Below are 20,091 nucleotides of genomic sequence, written 5' to 3' on the forward strand. Positions count from 1 at the left end.
GTGCTCATGTTCTCTCTCTTCTCAGATTTTCTGCAAACATGAAGTGTTTGAAGATCTTATAAAGTTCACAGTGCAGAGTTGCTGGATCAAGGTTTTCCCCCTCTTCAACAGTTTTGGGTTGGGGGTTTTTTTGGTAGTCATAAAGCTGTTTAGCATTCACATATTTTTTTTTTCCACACTTGATTTGAGCCTTTTTTGATAGAAGTTTTGTACATAACCTTCAGGATCTTGTGAGTATCTGTGTAATTAAAATCCTCACAAGTTTTTTTGACACCTAATACTACTCACTTTCAGTTTAATTTGCACTCCTTTTCAAAGCAGCCACAAAACCTGTATATATTCTGAAGCATTGCACAATGCGTCTGCTGGCAACGGTCCCGACTCTACGCAGTGATGCGAGATGTGTAGCCATTATCACTCAGGAATGACATATTGTGGTTAGATAAAAACACAGTCTAATAAAAACATCTGCTTAATCCTTAGTCCTGGTCAGAAAAGCAAACTGAATGTTATAGGTTGCAAGAGGACGTGTTACAATGGTAAGCAGAAAAACACTGTGCCATGTTAATCCATGTGTGGATTTTGGGTTTCCCATCTCAAAATGTTTATAGTAGAACTGCAAAGAGTGCAAAGAAAAGAGACACAGATGATCAAAGGTCTGGAATCACCACCGTAGAAGAGATTACTCTTCCGTATGCTTTAATCTGGAAGGCGATGAATGAGGGGGAAGTATGATAGCACACAGTCATGAGTGGCTCATACAAGGTGAATAGGGAATGCTATTGCGGTTCACTGTATCTTCTAATAGAAGAACTGTATTATAAGAACTAAAGAACACTTGCAGTTGAGATTTTAAAAGCTGACAAAAGGTGATACTGCTTCCTATAGGGTTAAGTTCAGCTGTGCCTTAGTGTCCTGGGTTTACTTGAATTAAGAAAGAGATTGGACAAATTAATGGATGAAAAATCCATTGAGAGTTGTTACGTTCAAAAGATCTGCTTCTGGATCAAAGTCCTTGGGCTGCGAATTCCTACAGGCTGAGGAAAGTGTTCTATATGCCTGGCTTGTACTTGTAGGGCTTCTTCTGTTGCCGTGTGTTTTGGATAGGTTGTTGGGGTAGGTAGACTTATAGTTTGAACCGAGTCAGGTTCTGCTTTATATACTGAAAATGCATGCGTGGGAATCTTTCTGTATTGTAATTTTTTAGTTATTAGGTGTAGAATTTTGTCTTACCATTCCTACTTTTGTATGAGAAACCAGATTATTTTTTATGACTTCAACAGATTGACTTATTTTCTGAAGCAACAGTTATTTCTTTGAGAAATTAGCAGGTTAAAAGTACACAGTATTAGTTTTGAGTTATGAGGTTAATTTCCAGTGTGTGCTGTTTGGTTGGATGCAAATATGTTGATATTAATGAGCACATGAGTTAAAAATAAACAGTAATTTTGAGAATTCAGAAACAAATTTGGGCATAAAGTTCTTATTTAAGCTCTTATTTTTAGTTGTATGAATTATAAAATATATAGTATTTAATATCAAGTTCTATTTCAGTCTTTTAACTCTAGCAGGGTTTACTTGTGTGAGTATAGGTATCTGTATCTCTAACTGTACCTCAATTAAGAAATGTTTTGGTAATTTCTTCTTGATTAAGGAAGGTAATAATGATAATTTAAAAAAAAAAAAATCCATTCCTATTTTGAAGTTGCATCCTGCTCCATCTCAGTGTGAGTTATTCAGTAGGCATATCCTGAATTTTTATCATCATTTCTGAACATAAGTTTTGTCCCAGTGTTTCTAATTAGGATTTACATTGTCTTGGACTCTTGTGTGCATGAAAAACATTGGAAACTCTTCTGTTTAAATAGCCTTCTTTGAGGGTTTTTCATGCTTTTTTTGGCTATTGTGGATTACTTGGACTCCATATGAAATCTGATTTTGTCATACCTTATTTCCTTTAGGTCTTTTTTTGAAGTTTGGTGGTGATCATGTTGCTTTTTGTACAGGCAACTAGAAAGAACATAAAAAAAGGCTAGACCAAGTCAGATCAAGGGTCTTGACTAGCCTGCTGTTTTTGTATCTCACAGTGGCCACAAGTGGATGTCTAGAAAAAAATTATCAAAAGGAGTTAAGCCTATCTGACATGTCCACCAAGTACTTTTTCTACATCCAACCACTTTCAACTCAAGACCTTTCTGAGCTGGCTGTAGTAACTGTGTTTAATATTCGCAATGGACATCCTTTCCATGGCCTTGTCCAATCCCCCTTGTAGACCCATATAAACTGCTTGAGTTCCCAACACTGTGGCAAGGCGCTGCACAGCCTGGCTTTGCACAGAGTGAAGAAACAGCTCCTTTTGTTTGGAACGTGACTCCTATCAGGTTAATTGATTATTTCTTGTTTCTGTATTCAAGAAATCAGCAAACAATGGATATTCATCCACTTATGAAACCTCTGATTTTATAAATCTCAGTATTCTCCATCAGTTTGCTAAAACAGTTTTCTGGACTACAAAGCCATCATTACTTAGGTATTTTTAAATGGAAGCTGTTCCACACTTTTGATCACACTTGCTGCTTTCTCAGATTATCTTCCATTTGCATATATAATTGTTGAGGTACAGGACCAGAGTGGAGTGTTCAAAGGGTGGATGAGCTGTGGGTTTATACAGTGGCGTAGTGATGTTCTGGGTTGTGTGGTTTTTTGGGGTTTTTTGGGTTTTTTTTTTTGTTTTTTTGGTTTTTTTTTTGTTGTTGTTTTGTTTTTGTTTTTTTAATTCTCCCTTCTTTTCTTAACGTTTCACTTTGTTTTTTTGACTGCTGTCATTGAGCTGTCGTTTGTGTGAAACTGTCTTTCCTAACCTGAGATTATTAGTTCAAAAATGAAGTTGGGACTTTTTCCCCACCATGTGCATTACTTTATGTACATTAAATTTCAGATGCAACTTCAGATGCAATCTTTCTCCTATTTACATGGATTCTCTGTCTGTGAACAAGTTTCAGAGCTTTCAATGTTTCACATAGCACATTTCCACAGGATTTCTATTACATTAAGGCTCTTTTCACTCAGTCATTGTAACTGGACAATTTTCACACTTATTAGAGGAAAAAATATTTGGGAGGTGGTTGGGGATGGGCAAAGGGATAATTGCACTCTCTTTTAATTAAAGATTTAACTGGTATCATCATCTTCAGGAACGACATTATTTCTGTCACACCCCTTTCCTCTAAATGTTCCTTGGTGTTTGCTGCCTTTCTCCTACATTTTAATTTAAATAATGCAACAAAAATAGTTAATCTTCTGGACTGGTAGCTGGTTCTGCTGTGAATAAAGTTAAACAAATTAAATTCTTTATCTTTCATGCTCCATCCTCTCACACTTTTGTCAGTAACTGGTAAATCTCACCTCCTGTTCTTTAGGCTTTTTTTATTATTCTCACAGTCTTGCAGTGCCCACACCTTGGACACATTTCATTTTATTTAGTTCTTCTCCTGTAATCACTTTGTAATTTTGTAGTATTCATCTATATATATATACACACACACACATATATATGAGTGTGTGTATACATATAAATAAACATACATACATGTATGTGACGTTATTTATGTTAGAAATCTCCATGTCTTTGTGACCTGATAAATGTTCTTCATACTGGATTGTGTGACATAAAAAAGAAGAAATGCGCCTAGTCCCAGGAGTTACGCATCAGCTTGAGCGCGAGCAGGGGAAGGGTCTGGGGTGGGGGGACACAACAGCTTTGGGAAGCGGACAGGGCTGCTCTGCAGCCTTCCCTCGCTCCCACCCCAACTTGGCCAGTCACTGAATCACAGATCAAGCCAAAGGGCACATGGAGACCTCAGGAAGAAGAGCAAATGGTGCAAATATGTGAAACGCAGGTGCTGCAGAAAGAGTGTGTGAGTGATGACTCTTCCTAACTTGAGACTTCACAAGTGTAGTACCAAATTAGGTCCTCCATGAATTAGAAGTTATGGGGAGAAATCCTGACCTTACAGTAGTTTGTGTGAATTTTATGAGAAATTTTAAATGGGTCACATAGAAACAAATCACCGTCAGTGAAAATGTTCACCCAAAGTGATTAATTTCTACATTTAAATATTTATTTATTTTTGCTGTAGAAGCAATATTAAAGCAAAATCTCATTCCTCCCAAATTTTGTATTTGTCAGTCTGATTAAGACCAGTCTGCCAATTTGCTGTTCCTGCAAATGCAAATGTCAAGACAGAGAAAGCATTTAAGGAAAAAAATACATACTGAAGTAAAGCCGAGATGCATGCTTTTCAGAACAAGAGTTATTGATCTTGTGACCAGAATTTGACTGTGATATTATCTCTGTTCTGTCAAATGACTGAGGTATATCTCCTGATCTCATCTAAATAAATATTGGTGTAGGAATGTGGCAGTTGCTGACTGTACGTTTATTGACCAGCTGCATTCTGATGACTAAGGTAATAAGCTATTGTGTGCTTCACAATAGAGCTTGTAAAAGAATATTGAATGTCCGTGAATGGTTTCTGGCTGGCAGAGGTTCCACATTATGCTTCTGAACTCTGATCATTTATCTAGAAATTTGTCTGGTTTGGCTTCAGTCATGTATAATACATTCCTTATGTTAATGTCTTCCTGAAGAGTTCATACTGCGGGATGATAATTAGATTTTTAGAATGTCAGTCTTCCACAAAGCAAAACAATTTAAATCTTAATATTCTGCTTTCGACTCTCTGTTTTTAACTGTAGTCATTTACTCATTGTCTTATATGCTTGGTTTCTAAATATATTTTGTTTTATAAAATGTTTTTATAGGCAAGCTTAAAAATCATTGCTTTGCTAAAATAGATTTATAGTCAAATATATGCAAAAAGATTAAGCCTACCATGATCCAATCTTAGTTTACCCACTGTAACTTTCTAATTATAACAGTAGCATCATCTCAGAGAGTCAGCTGAAATTTTGGTAGTCTCTCTTTTTTTTTTTTTTTTCTTTCACTTAGGTTTGTCTTTCAAATCCCCTGTTTGTATTACAAGGTTCAGTTTCTGCCCCTTGCTTGCCTTGAGCAAGTAGTTCTTTACTATTCATATGGGTACAGGAAGCAAAATTGTGCCCTAGAACTGTTTTCTTTCTTTTTCATTTACTTGTTCCCTTTCAGACTCCTGCCTGCCCAATGCAGCAATAACCTGTTCAAATCGTGATACTACATATGGTTGGTCGCTGATGGTTTTCACTCTTGCAGTTTAAGTGGTAGCCATAAATGGATCCCTATGGCAGATACATAAGCACTGTTTGGTCGGTGACGCTACTTTTAATTTTCCATTGCTGTGTCATATGATTTGATGTGGAGTTTGGCAAAAAATTCGATTACGTGCAAGGACAAAAGAGGTTTTGTTGAGTTACTTCACTCAGATGACCGAAGTATGCACCAAGCAGAAAGGATGCGTACAGGGGTCGATAGCTCCTTTCAGTACTGCAGAGAGCCAAGGATTATTCTGTAAACAGTCCAATTCATTTGTTACTGTATATTGTGAAGTTCCACGTTTGCTTGCCCTGTAACAAGTTCTGGAGCAGGATTTAAATTCACTGCACGTAGCTATCTTTAGGGCTCACATCTGGATGGCACTGCAGGAGCATATTGCTGAAAGCAAACAGACTAGCAGTTTTGATGGTAACAATGGAGTCTGAGAAAACACTGGATGCCTGAATAAGATTCCATTAAAAAAGGGGGAGCGAGAGGGATGTCTAATGCAGTCCATTTAATGCAGAACTCTCCAGAGAGTGAAGTGGGGATTATGCCTGCTGCCCTTCTTATTAAAGACTGGTATAGAAGATGCTTGTTGGGCGAATGGTATCTCCATAACAGACGCTCTATTACTCATGAATATGTTTCTAATTATATCTTAATGATCTCAGCCACAAATAGGAAAACAAAAATCTTTGTCTCCCTGAGTGGTTACCTTAGTGGCTGCAGGATTGGCAAGGTTTAGATTATCCATCTCCTCTCACTAATCCCAGGGGACTTCATTGTGAGAAATGAGACTTGTTTATGATGGTGAATTAAATTGCTGTAAAAGGTTATTTCAACAGACAGTTGGGAAATCATAATAAAATAATTTAGTAAAAATGGGAGCTAGAGTATGCTTAATGAAACATGATTAGATTTAATTTTCTTGCTATTTCAATCATTAAAGGTACATTATCCTTTCTCAGACCTCATTTGGGCTCTTTGCCATGGACCCACTCTTGGTAACAGACTGAAACTTGCATGTTCCATTAGGATATGAAAATGGCTAATGATACCCTACTCTCCTCTCCCTGGCTTTTGTAAAATTCCTGTTACCAGCTTTTCAGATATATTTTAGCTGTTTTGCTCTTTCATCCTTTTATTCCCTTTCACATCTATTGTACACATTTTTCAGTATGAATAGCTATTCAGAGAGCATAGGTTGAATGAAATGAAGTAAAATACTAATATAGTTACCTTAATGACTGTAAAATGGCTTATTATGAGTAATTAAAAAATTAACTCCTTTAGTTATTACTAGGACCCTGTGTTCTAACAAAGCTAATATTTTAATCAGTTCATATAAAACAAGTTTCTATGCATTTCTTAATCTAGTGGTCCAATTATTTGGGGGGGTTTGGTGTTTTGTGGGTTTTTGGTTTTGTGTTTTTTTTTTTTTTAATTATTCTTTCCTTTTACAGTGCAATGACATATTGTGTGACATTGTATATTGGCTAAAATTTCTGTCTGGCCTCTAGTGATAATAAATGTAGTTGTCAATGATATTTTATGCCTCTCGGCATCGGAATGCTACTTGGATCTAAAAGCTGCTTTTCAGGATATGAGTTCATATGAGAATAAAACTACTTTTTGTTGGTAGACAACTTGGGCACAGCAGCAGTATCTTGCTGATAGGAACTGGTCATGACTCCATGGTTTTCAGGACTCGAGTGTGTTGTTTGAGGGAGGAGATATTTGGGTTATTTCAGTGTTTCATGATATTATTCCAATTTGGATGTAGGTTTCACTGAGAAAGGCTTCCTGTGTTCAGGGTGGAATTTCTGCACAAAGTGGCATGGAAGGCAGGGGAGAAAGGCAGACCTCAGGGTAGCCAGTAGCCTATTAATCAGGAATGCCGTAGGGGAAGGGGCCAAGTGCAGATCCCAAGTTCAGAATCACCCAGAGGGAACGGCTGACGCTGGGTTTCTGAAGCTTAAAGTAAGTAGTTTGGCTTTTTTACTAGCATCTCTCACCATCTCCTGCTGAAGTTGCTTCAGTTTGTATATATTAAATTTTCATCAAAACAGAGGCTTCTGATGATCTGGACTTTCACTTAAAATGGGCAGAAATAGAAGAACTTCAGTCCTCTACACTTCATGTGAGATAGTGAACCACTGTGGGGTACAGGTAGTGTGAGAACTTAGGGAGTGTGTCAGTGCAAACTGGGAACGTTTTTTCAAAGTCTTGAACATTTGAGGGAATGAAAAATCTAGCTCTCTTTTGAAACAGCATAGAGTCTCAAGTCATTCATTTTTCAGTGTTGTTAGAATAGTTTCATTTGAATTTTGTATGTCACAGTTAAAATAATTTGCGAGAAAATGTGTGTACATATGTATATTTGTGTGTGTGTGTGTATATACGTAATGTATCCTGTCCCCCTTTTAAAGCAACAGACATAAATTCTCATATAATCATTTAGTATCTGTTTACTGCTGAAATGAGCTACATGAGGGGGAAAAAAAAAAAAGGTCACTCTTCTGGGGGTTGAAGGCACTATGTTTCCAGTGTATCTCCTGTGTTTCCAGGAGATGACTTCCTTAACAGTCACGAAAAGCAGGAAGGTTTGAATTGAACCTGTGCTCGGAAGAAAACACAAATTGATGACTGGAATGACTCTGTCATTAACTAGAATTTATTTTTGTAACCTATACCAATTTTCAAATCTGTATTCCTAAAGTTCATTTCTTGAATCAATATGTAGGCACCTAAATAGAAATGACGTGGGAGGAAGAGGTGCAGCAAGCCTATAAAGAAAACTATAATAAATAATTTTGAGATTACCCTGGAAAGACGTGCAAATTAAAAAATGGTGTTCAACATATTGTTAATAATAGTAATAATAAAATGCAGAATAATTTCCTCTCTCTTTGAGAAAGAAGTAGGACTTGTTTACGAGAGCTTCCTATTTTGCTGATGTCAGTCATTCTTGATTCTGTCTTTGGTTCATCTGTTAATCTCCTATAAAAATGAAATAAATTGTGGGTGAGATCATATGTAGGAGCAAGAGGTATACTTTGTTTTAAGTCATGGCATCTGATACTGCTTTGCAAATGCTTATGAGAAGCAGACTTGCTGTCCATGCTTTGTATTCTTGTAGATCTGAGTTAGGACCAGCTTTTAAATCCAAAATTGTGCCCTTGCTCCTCTTTGAAATGTAGGAGTAGACTTCAGAACAACTGAGTGTGAGAGTTTTCAGAAGTGGTGCTTGGCTTGTGCTGGGCAAGTGCACAAAGAGTGCCTCAGGGAGTACCAGCGGGGTACCAGCTGGACCTGTAGTGCTGGCTATATCTGTACCATGAATTTTTCAAACTGTCTACTGCCTGGCACTATTGAGATTGCCACCATGGGAGAAAGACTTAGGCCATTCCAAAATTCATTGTGCTGTACTTTTTTTATACGCTCAGTGAAGTAATTTCTGTTTTCTGTCTTTTCTTCCTAGTTTAATATTCTGGGCGATGAGAACTTTGTGCTTTATGTCTGTGCCTTTTATTTAATAGCAGCTGCTATGTGAAAGTTTGGATGTTGTCACTCAAGTGACTAAATCATAGAATCATAGAATGGTTTGGTTTGGAAGGGACCTTTAAAGATCACCTAGTTTCAAGACCCCTACCTTGGGCAGGGACATCTTTCACTAGACCAGGTTGCTCAAAGCCCCTTCCAGCCTGACCTGGAACGCTTTCAGCGATGGGGCATCCACAGCTTCTCTGGGTAACCTGCTCCAGTGCCTCACCACCCTCATAGTGAAGAATTTCTTCCTTATATCTAATCTAAATCTACTGTCTTTTAGTTTAGGTACCATCTTAAATTCACAAGAATAGTAATCTATTAGCACATATGAATTTATATTATTGTAAGCCTCATATTGCAAGTATGTTTTGAATAATAATAATAATAAATTATTATAAATAATTATATACTTATATTTATTATAAACAAATATATGCTTACGTTTATATTAAATACAAATTCTAATTATAAATAATAATTATTATTATTATTTTTGCCATTCTTGTTAGCTGTCATTTCTTTCTCCATTTTACTTCCTCCTCATCAGTTCTCGTTCTGCTTCATAGTCTAGCATCATTGGCAGACCACTACCAGCTAAGGAAACAGTTGTCTTCCAATATCAGTGAATTCCGGTGGCTGGAGGATATAATTCCTGTGACTGATGTTGCACTCATGCTGTCAGTATTTTATAGAGCTAAAATGGGGCTGTCACTTCATAAGTATTTTGCTGAAATACATATCTGAAATATGACCTACTAAAGTGAACTCCATCTTCACTTCTTCTAGGGTCCCAGGTAGAGACAGAGTAAGTATTAAATGCAAAACAGGAAGAAAACAAATAAAGGAATAAATAAAGATCATGATGAAAGGAAAAAATGTAATTTCTGTCTCAGACCAACATAACCAAGATATGTATGCTGTCTTTGGTTCTGCTGCCACAGGCAAAACTAATTTAAAAGCAAACTCTGTGGAGTCTGGAAACTGCGGCAACATCCTAGAACAATTTAAGCAAGGAGAAGGTACTGTCATTTAACCTTGAAGTTCTGTCTTTTTAGTCTCTAGATTTATTTATTCTTTTTAATTTTTCATCCTAACTACATGCCGTTCCTTCTGGTAAACAGTAATAAAGGAAAATCATGTTAACCTTGGACAGAATTTGATTAAAGAACAGGGATGGTGGCTTGTTTGTTAGACACCAAGTTAGGCTGATGAGTGGATCAGATCTTTGTGGGAGATTTTTGGATAACAGTAAGCTTCCTTCCTGTTGTGTCTACAAGAGAAAGCGTAGTTCTAGTATTTACACAGAATAAGAAACTGTACTTCCCTTCTTTTTTTTTTATTTATTCCAATTCAGAAGTCATCTGGCTATGAATCCAAACTGCTCCTTCCAAATATTCCCAAATGTGGCTCTTAATACCAGACTTGTTTCTCTGAGAGCAGTGAGATTTTTTGGTGTCTATGAACACTACATTTTTTAAGCCTGAATTTCACAAATACTTATTTTTGTAAACTGACATTAAGAATGGTAGCAAATACTTCAAGTCTTATTTAGCTTAAATATGTGTATCAAATGCACTTATACTCAGGAGACTGTTAATCACTGTGGCACACACATGGAGTTAGGACTAGTATGAATGGTAATCTTGCCTTCAAATTCTGAATCTTTGCCCCAGTATCATAGTTCAGTTCTATTCAGACCATTGATTTTCACTTTCACTCCAGCTCTTTTTATTCTTGGACTTCATATACACAGTTTGGCATAAGAAGAAAACTCATTCATGCTTGAGTTCTTGAATGGGTGCCAAGATAACACTGTGATACATGGGGTATGAAAGTACGTTTGTGTAATATACATACTGTTTATCAGGGAACATTAACTTGAGATAGAGTTGAGAGTAGAGATTATATACTATTAATTTATAGAAGAAGAAACTTTACAGAGATAATTTACCCATAAAGCCTATTCCTGTATTTCACAGAGATATTGTAATATACCTAAAATATTTTTCATTTCCAGGATTTGTAAGTATTTAATAATTTGATTACGGTAAAGGTTTGCTAATGTTTATGGTCCTTAATTAACTGATTTAAAAAAAAAAAAACAAGCCAACTAAACAAACATGTATTTGAGTCTACCATGCATTAAACTTTTTTTCAGTCTTCAGTTGTCTGGAAAACAATAGTGCTAAAATGGAGGAGATACCCAATTATGTAACATTCTGCAATGTCAGAAGGAAGGGAGGAGGCTGGTGATTTGAAAGGGAGTTTTTATAATTTAAGTGTTGGGCCAGTCATGGATTGTCTTGTCTTGACCATGAATATTAAGCAAAGAAAAATCATGCCAAATAAAATCTCCCTATAATTTCTTTAGAGTATATATGAATTTCACTCTTAAGAAAACAACTTTAGTGTTGAGAGTTAATATTTCTGGAGTGTAACACCACAAAAAAGCACTGTGATGATGAGTAGAGTTATTTAACAATTTTTTGTTTACACTTAATAAACACAGTGTTTTGCTAGGTAGAGTTTTCACTTATAGCAATCAGTTCATAATTTCTCTTGCCTTGTTTGCCTAGTGTCATAGCAGGAATATACTTTGCTTCAAGCATAATTGCTTGTCTGTCTAAGCCCAGGACAGGAACATGAGAGATACACTCTCTCCCATGGGATAATAATGCTGGCTGTATTACTCTTCAGCACTTCTGCCAGTCTGTTCATTGAGGAATATTGTTAGCGCTTCCCAGTTTCCTGTCCTGTGGCTTGGTGCCTTGGCATAAACTAACAGAAAATGTAGCTTGCTGCTATAGGTATAACTTGAGTGGGGAAAGGCTGGGAGATGAATTTGCTAGGACATCCATATGCAATAGTATGTGTACTTTGAGCTGAGTGAAGTGCTGATAGATGATACAGTCTGATTGTTGAGCATGTTTGGTTTTTAAATATATGTCTCTTTGGGAAAATGCAAAAACTCTATGAACAGGTGTCCAAGATTGAGATTAACAGGCTGCCTTAAAAATATAAAAAGAAATTAGAACTTCCTAATGTTTTTCAGACTAGTAATTAACTACTTAGATAATCCCTAAAAAAACTAATAATAGAAAATAAGAAATAATAAAATTATTTAGAAGGTGCTAAATGTAATGAGACTATACCATGAATCTATTAACAGAAGCTTCAGCAGATGCTTCCTTTTGATGTAACAGCCCTTCATTGTTTTCAAGTTTAATGTAATTTGAATAAACTAATTATCAACATTTTTTGTTGCATTTACAGATTGAGTAAAGGTGAATGTGTGAAAAAAACAATGTATTTTGAATGAAATAGTATTTTGGGGGTAGAAGGCATAAAGCAAAGGGTATAAAACAAAAATTATATATGGAAATTCATTTTCCCTTTCGACAGCATTAATGTGGCGGGTTGACCCTGGCTGGATGTCAGGTGCCCACCAAGCTGCTCTACCACTCCCCTTCTCAGCTGGACAGGGGAGAGAAAGTATAATGAAAGGCTCGTGGGTCGAGATAAGGACAGGGAGAGATCACTCACCAGTTACCATCACAGGCAAAACAGACCGGACTTGGGGAAATTAGTTTAATTTATTACCAATCAAGTCAGAGTAGGATAATGAGAAATAAAAACAATTCTTAAAAACACCTTCCCCCCACCCCTCCCTTCTTCCCAGGCTCAACTTCATTCCTGATTTTCTCTACCTCCTCCCCTCCAGTGGCGCAGGGGGACAGGGAATGGGGGTTGCGGTCAGTTCATCACACGTTCTCTGTCACTCCTTCCTCCTCAGAGCGAGGACTCCTCACACTCTTCCCCTGCTCCAGCGTGGGGTCCCTCCCACAGGAGACAGTCGGCCATGAACTGCTCCAACGTGAGTCCTTCCCACGGGCTGCAGTTCTTCACAATCTGCTCCAGCGTGGGTCCTTTCCACGGGGTGCAGTCCTTCAGGAACAGACTGCTCCAGCGTGGGTCCCCCGCGGGGTCACAAGCCCTGCCAGCAAACCTGCTCCAGCGTGGGCTCCTCTCTCCACGGGGCCACAGGTCCTGCCAGGAGCCTGCTCCAGCATGGGCTTCCCACGGGGTCACAGCCTCCTTCAGGCACATCCACCTGCTCCAGCGTGGGGTCCTCCATGGGCTGCAGGTGGATATCTGCTCCACTGTGGACCTCCATGGGCTGCAGGGGGGCAGCCTGCCTCACCATGGTCTTCTCCAGGGGCTGCAGGGGAATCTCTGCTCCAGCGCCTGGAGCACCTCCTCCCCCTCCTTCTTCACTGACCTTGGTGTCTGCAGAGTTGTTCCTCTCACGTATTCTCTCTTCTTTCTCTGGATGCAATTGCACAGGTTTTTTTCCCCCCCTTCTTAAATACGTTATCACAGAGGCACTACCACTGTTGCTGATTGGCTCAGCTTTGGCCAGCAGCGGATCTTGGAGCCGGCTGGCATAGGCTGTATTGGACATGGGCAAAGCTTCTAGCAGCTTCTCACAGAAGCCACCCCTGTAGCTCCCCTGCTACCAAAATCTTGCCACGCAAACCCAATACAATGACTATATATCCACTCAACCCAACTAAATTATGGTAGGGAAAAAGCATTCTTTCCTCATTCAGACAGGTTCCATTTCTCTGTGTTTCTTTGTCAGCCCATGGCTTCTAATTCAACACCTTTTTTCCAGCACCATTGAGGTTAAGTCTGTGAGTATGAAGAATAAAGCATTCAGTTTGAGATTAAGAGGGGCAATGGATATTTTTCTCATCTCTTTCTACTTCCTCAGAAAAGACTAGTCTTTCCTCAGTTGTTTTTTTTAGTTGTTAGGGAAGATGTTGGCAATGGTATTTCAATCTGGATCTTGCACACCTCAGTAGGTGGTATAATCACTAAGTAAGTCTCACTTTCTGCTTTTAACTACAAATTTAGCAACTAGTTAGCTATAGAGCAGGAAGAAGAGACAGAGACCTATTCCTTAACAGCTGATGATGGATTCGGGAGTGCAGAGTATGGGAGACCAATGTTCAAATCCCTGCACAGCTCAATTCTAGCAGAGACTTGAAACTCAGTTTTCAGTATCCTAGATGAGTGCCCTAACTTAGTACCCTATTCAGCATATGTCTCTCTCTATGATTTTAAGCAGAAATTCCATTCTGAACCCTTCAAACCTTTTCCAGTAAAAAATTTTAGTATGATCCTTTGGATAAGTCTAATGGATCTATGTTCTCTAAATTAAAAATGTTCCCAGCAAATTCCCCAAACTCATCTAAACTTCTTTCGTTGTAGTGGCAAAGTGTCTTTTACATCAAAGCAAAATCCATGTTGAAAAAAATATGTCAGTTTATTGGTATCTATCATTCTGAAGTTGTTTAAGAACTGGTCTTTAATTAATGCTGAAAATGCAAGTCTGAGAAGTGAATATTTTGGTATGGAAATTTCTTGGTGTAATGGTTGATTGCAGCTCCCAAGTGACTGCAGTTCAAATGCCTCACTGATACTTGAGACTCTCCAAGGCATCTACAGATTTATGCTACTAAATATGAAGTTACTGCTGTGGTGGTATCTATTACTTCTAGAGCTTCATCGCTTCAGAACATACCAGCATGAATGCTTCCAGGGTGCTAGGATCTTCCTTGATATGAGGAAGTTTAATTCTCCAGAGTAAGATAGATAGATAGATATCTATATATATATCTACATATATATCTATCTGCTTTTCCATACTGTCTCTTCAGTCTTGAGCAAGTTTTTCATTTAAGGGAGTTTCTAAGTGTTGTTCACAATGAATAGCTTAAATACTCAGGAGGCTAATTGCTTGGATAGTTCTTCCTAGATAATGGGGAAAATTATGTTTTTATAGGAAGTTGCTTCAGCGTGTCCTCCCTGTGAAGGAGCCTGACTCTACTTGAGAATGAGTTCTTGCCCTAAGGTTTTCAGGAGCAAAAGGAGAAGCTTTGAGGTTTCATTGGTGCCGGAAATTTAGGTGCAATTCCGTAGGAAGAAGAAATGACATTGCATTCAGAGATTTGCTGCTGAGTTGCTTTGCACTTCATCTGTAACAGTGAATGTAAGATTGCATGGCTGGTTATTGTTTTCTGTGTCGTGCTGCAACAAAATTTATCCTGTCTTTGTCCAAAAATTAGACAAAAAAATCATACATTAATTTCACTGAATTGGACCATTAGTTTCCTGTTGTTGGTTTGTTGTTTGTTTTTGGTTTTGTTTTTGTTTTTTCCCAAGATGACTTTGATTCACTGAAAATTAACTAACAGAAAATTTCAAGCAAATAGTTGGGGTTTTTTTGATCAGATAAATACAGAGCAAAAGCAAGGACAAAAAGGAATTCTTATTCAAGATTTGGGTCTTCGGTAGTTTACGCTGTAAAAATTATATGTTAATTTTAAAAGTATATCAGTATCCTGGCATCTTTTTCTCTTCATTATGTGTAAAGTAGTATTGGTGACAAGCCTTCATACGTTTTCCCTCTTAATAACCTTGAAGATTGTCTGCCTCTAATTCTGAACAGATTTAAGTATTCTTCTCTTTATGTAGTTTATAAACCTCATGCTTGCTGACATAGGACAGTTTTGGAATCCTTAACTCGCTACTTAAATTTTCCTTCTTGGATTAGTATGGTTTATTCAACTTCTACAAGTTTGAAACATGAAGCGGTCCTCTTAAAGGAGGAAAAGTAGTTAAGCTGTTAATAGGTGGTGTTAAAAATACTGTTCTTGTTCACATGTCCATTCTTTGAAGTTGTATTCTCACAGGATTTGGGAATAAAACGAGAAGAGAAAGGACACTGGCCTTATTTATATTTTCGGTTCTTAATGTTTGTCGTACAAAAGAAGTACAATCTTGACATAAGCTGGTTTTCTAAAAGCAAGAAATTTCATCTTTTCATTCTACAAAGACAACATTCTTAGAGCTCTGTTGTAAATGTCACCTTTCCTCCTTATAGCTCGTGAGATTCTGACCATTAACACAGATAAAATTGCATGCTTGTCTCCAAGATAACAAGGAATTTGGGGAAATAAAAAAGATGTAACAAATGAGTTGCAGAACAAAAAGAAAGCTTGTTAGGTCTCTGAAAATCGGAACTTAGGTATGGCAAGAGAACGCAGTTGTAAATTGATATGCTTCTCAAAAATGGATATACTTTTCAAAAAGTATCTTGTGAAGTTTTGCATTACTTGCTGCAGTGGGTGGGAGAACAAAGTCTGATACTAACACTACTGCTTTCTGTTGGTTGGTACTTGACATCAGAGGTTTTTATTAATGGTATCCTTTCTCCTTCATCAGTCCTTCAAAATTACTACTGTTTCTCTGTCCTCAATTGACTTTGCCTAAGCACTTGGTGACTAAGAATACAGATTCTGTTTGGATTTGGTTTTGGGTTTTTTTGGGTTTTTGTTGGGTTTTTTTTGTGTGGTTTGTTTTTTTTTTCCCCCCAATATTCTAACAGGAATTTCTGTGAAAGTTGCAGGACTTTTGATCTTCATGTGTGGACTGAATATATCACTGTTGTGATACATCAGAGAAGCATGATTATTCCAGAAATTGGTTGCCTGATTCATAGTTGCTCCTTATTGTATGACCATACCAAGATGAAAATATTTAGAAATGTTATCTCTGTTAGAACTGTGCTTTTGAAAAAGGCTGATTTTTGAAAAGCAGAGTAGCACAAGACATCGCTATGCTTACTTCTGACTTAAATCATCAGTATGGAGAGTAGTATTACCTTAATGTTAGAGATCCATATTTATAAGCTTTCAGCTTATGCATAACTGGTCTTATGTATCAAAAGCCACAAGGTGTTAAAGACCAGATTAGCCAACTACATATGTAGCTGGATTAAATTTGTTTCTTGGTGGGCTTCTTCTTGTGATTGAAGAACAGTGCATATGCTGTTGTGAATGTCCCTTGCAGGCAGCATGCTAATAATACTGTTTCATACAGAAGCGTTCTACTGTTATGTCCAGAAAAGTTTCTGATCCTCTATTTCATATATGCAAAGTAATACAGTATATCAAAATAAGGTAGGTTGAATGCAATATTAAACTGTGTTCTTGTTAGAGGTCCTTGTTCGCATCAATAGTTTGGCTTATTTTATCTCAACTATACTGTGCCAAAGAATCGTCACATAAAAATGGCATCTTTTAGTAAATATAACTTGTATATGGTTCATTTCTATAATTTTCTTCTTTAAATCGATTTAGTGTATGAAAAATCAAGCCTCCATCTTGTTACAGCCTCGTATTTACCTAACTTGCATTCATAGGTCATATGTAAGCTTGAGAAGGAGCGTCCCTTATAGTTAAAGTTCAGTCACTCTGATTATATTGAATGAGCAGTAGTGCTGTCGTATATAGTGGTCCTTGGATTTAATTACAGCATATCTGTGAACATAGCATTCAGTTCATTTTCTTCTGGATTCTTAGATACATGAGTAGGAGGCATGTATATGAAGTCTCCCAAATTGGTAACTTATCACAATTGCTATGTCTTTTGTTATCTAAAATGTAATTAAAATAATAAAATTGCCTATGCTGTTCTAAGTTCTAATCCACTTAAAGGAAGAGAAATGGCAGCTTTAGCCATAGTATCTTGCCAAGATTTGTACTCCCACTTTGCTAATTCACACCCTCTTACCTAACTGGCTTTAAAAAAATACTTCAACTGATTTCTTTTGTTAACGTACAACCCTTCAAAATTAGAATGAAAAGTTTAATGGCCTAAATACAGTGAAGTCCTATTTGAAAAGCCTGATTTATCTTCTGTGGTTCCTTTTTTTTTATACTAGTATTTCCTTGTTATGCCCTTGGTATTTCATAGCTGTCCTTTTTAAGCACTGAAGCAATTAGTTTTGAGAAGGCTGATTCTTCAGGGTCCAGTGCTTTCCTGCCTTTCATTCGCTGAAGCTGTACATTTTAATGAAGTTGTTTCATCTGTGTTGCCAAACACTAGAATTTTGCTGCTTCAATTCTAATTATCTCTGCTGGCAAATGCTATGTTTTATTAAGGCTGTCAAGTGCACTGTTCATTAAATGTCCACAGTCTGTGGTGCTGTGCACATAAATTAGATCAGCTTTGCTCCTTGATAGACTATGAAGAACTTAAATATTTTTATATAAACCTCTAAAATCGAGTCTAACAGCAATCAGTGATGAATTAGATGAGTAAAGCATACCTGTAGCTTCTTGAGATCTAGTATCTTGTCAAAAACCATCTATGATACATACGTTAAAACTCTAGTAGTACAGCTAAGTATATGGTTTGTAAGATTATTTTATTCATTAAGAGACCATTCTCCTTCCTCAAGATACCTACATCTTGAATCTTGCATCTTGAATTCTAGTTTATATGTGTTTAGGGCAAGATAAGTTTTTTTACATATGCTTCAACATAAGTAAAAGCATCAGTGCTAGTCTTTCAGTAGAGGGTTGTATAGTGTAATTGATCTCCATTAAAAGCAAAGATGGCTTCATTTTAATGTTACTAACCTGGTGAATACAAAAGGTTGCTATTGTAAGCAACTACCAGCTTCTCTTGTAATTGCGTATCTCAAAAGGGAATTTTGCTAGATGTTTACTTCAAATATATGGGGCAGTAATAGAACTATTGTACTTGCAAAGAAAATATTTGAGTCAGCTCTCTCATTTGTGGAATTTTTTTGCTTTTATTAATTTTTTATTCTCAGTGTATGTATCATTATCTTCAATAACACGAATAGGTATTCTTACTATTTAATATATTGTTTTCTAAATGTTCTTTAGGAGAATTAGTAAGATATTGTGATGATAGACTACCAGATAAACACATTGTTGATCTTCTAAAAAAATGTTTTTCTTACCCTTCAGCTATCTGTAGGAAATAACTTCAAATTTATTTTTAGTACCATGGCTTTATGGTATCTCTTTTCTGTATTGGTTACCTTATCTTTTGAAGAATCTAGTGTTTATACTTTCCAACATTGCTTTTAAATTTATCAGGCTGTATTTTAAACCTTTGGAGGAACAGATAGTTATTGTAGTCTTTTATAGAAATCATAAATGACATCTCAAAGTGCTATATAAAGTAAATAGAACTTTGGGGCTCTTGGATATATATTTTTTTAGGGTTTGGTAGGAAACTACAGTCCTTCAAAGGCTGTGAGCCACTTGTCCTTGTCTCTTCTCCTTATGATCTAGTTTAAAGTGCTCTAGTATGAATAGAAAATTCATACAGCCTGAAGTTGAATAGGAGGCTGTGTATGTTTATATATTTCTTTATCTGTTAATGTATTATGCCTTATCATGTATATTTCATGGTATTTACAGGAAATAATAGCATTTAGTTTTATTTTTTGAGTGCAGAAACAGAAATTAATGCTCTCAAAGCAACCATCTGAGCCTCTGCCTGTCAAAACCTTTCCTTCAGTAGTTAAATGTTTAAAGGAAAACATTAGTTCTTCACACAGCATGACCCTTTATACCACTGTGACAGAGGACTTTCCGAAGTGGCATTCAAGGAGCATTTCACAGTATCCTGAATTTTATCAGACTAGTCAAGAAATAAAAGTCGGGAGTATCTCACTTGAGAATTCCTTGCAACCAGTTATGTGATGTTTCCAGGCAGGGATTCAAGTAGTGCGGCTTATCCTAAGTGCAGTGCTGATGACTTAGTCCTGGCCCAACCCAAAAAGCAGCTTACAAACTAGAGATATCACTCTGAATGCCATTCATAAGGTTGACTTGAAGTGAATTCTCGGAAGAATAGTAAAATATGTTCTTTGCGATTGCTGCTGACTAACAGTCAAGCAGCGTAATTCTGCACCAGCTATGGTAATTAGATGGTCAATAGGATTATCCCAAAGAAGGATAGATTACTCCTGTTGTTTTCAAGCATACATCTAAGACAGAAGGTCATAAATACCTGACCAAAGAGATGTAGAAAATAAACTGATTTTGGCCACTAATGCTTGTCTCCTAAAGGAACTTCCAGGGAGAGTGTTCCTTTGACTGTATTCAGGGGCTGAAGTAATTTTTGTCATCTGAAATACTTAACCCAAATTCAGACCAGTAATCTTTTTCCTTGTTCAACTTAAAATTTAACTGTTTTCAAAGGCCTACTGTCAGACAGGAGATGGATCAGAATAGATCGCATATTCTGTGGCAGTGAAGTAGTTGAGTGATATTGGTATATTGAGAGATTTAATGGGAAAGGGAAGCATGGAAGTCATGTAGGTGCATGTGAAAAGTCTACAATATGTGAAATGTGACAGTTTTTCTTAATGTTGTTATTTTCACTTTGGATGTATG

General features: G+C 36.9%; 1 protein-coding gene across 1 annotated transcript in view; it reads left to right on the forward strand.

Annotated features, from left to right (window-relative positions):
- Positions 1–20,091, forward strand: part of ULK4 (unc-51 like kinase 4) — a gene marked incomplete at both ends in the record, with an annotated part of 244,522 nt that overhangs the window by 134,590 nt on the left and 89,841 nt on the right. The gene's annotated exons all lie outside the window — the stretch shown is intronic.

This window comes from Platalea leucorodia (assembly GCF_965183815.1).
Source record: "Platalea leucorodia genome assembly, chromosome: 1".
Lineage (NCBI taxonomy): Eukaryota > Metazoa > Chordata > Aves > Pelecaniformes > Threskiornithidae > Platalea > Platalea leucorodia.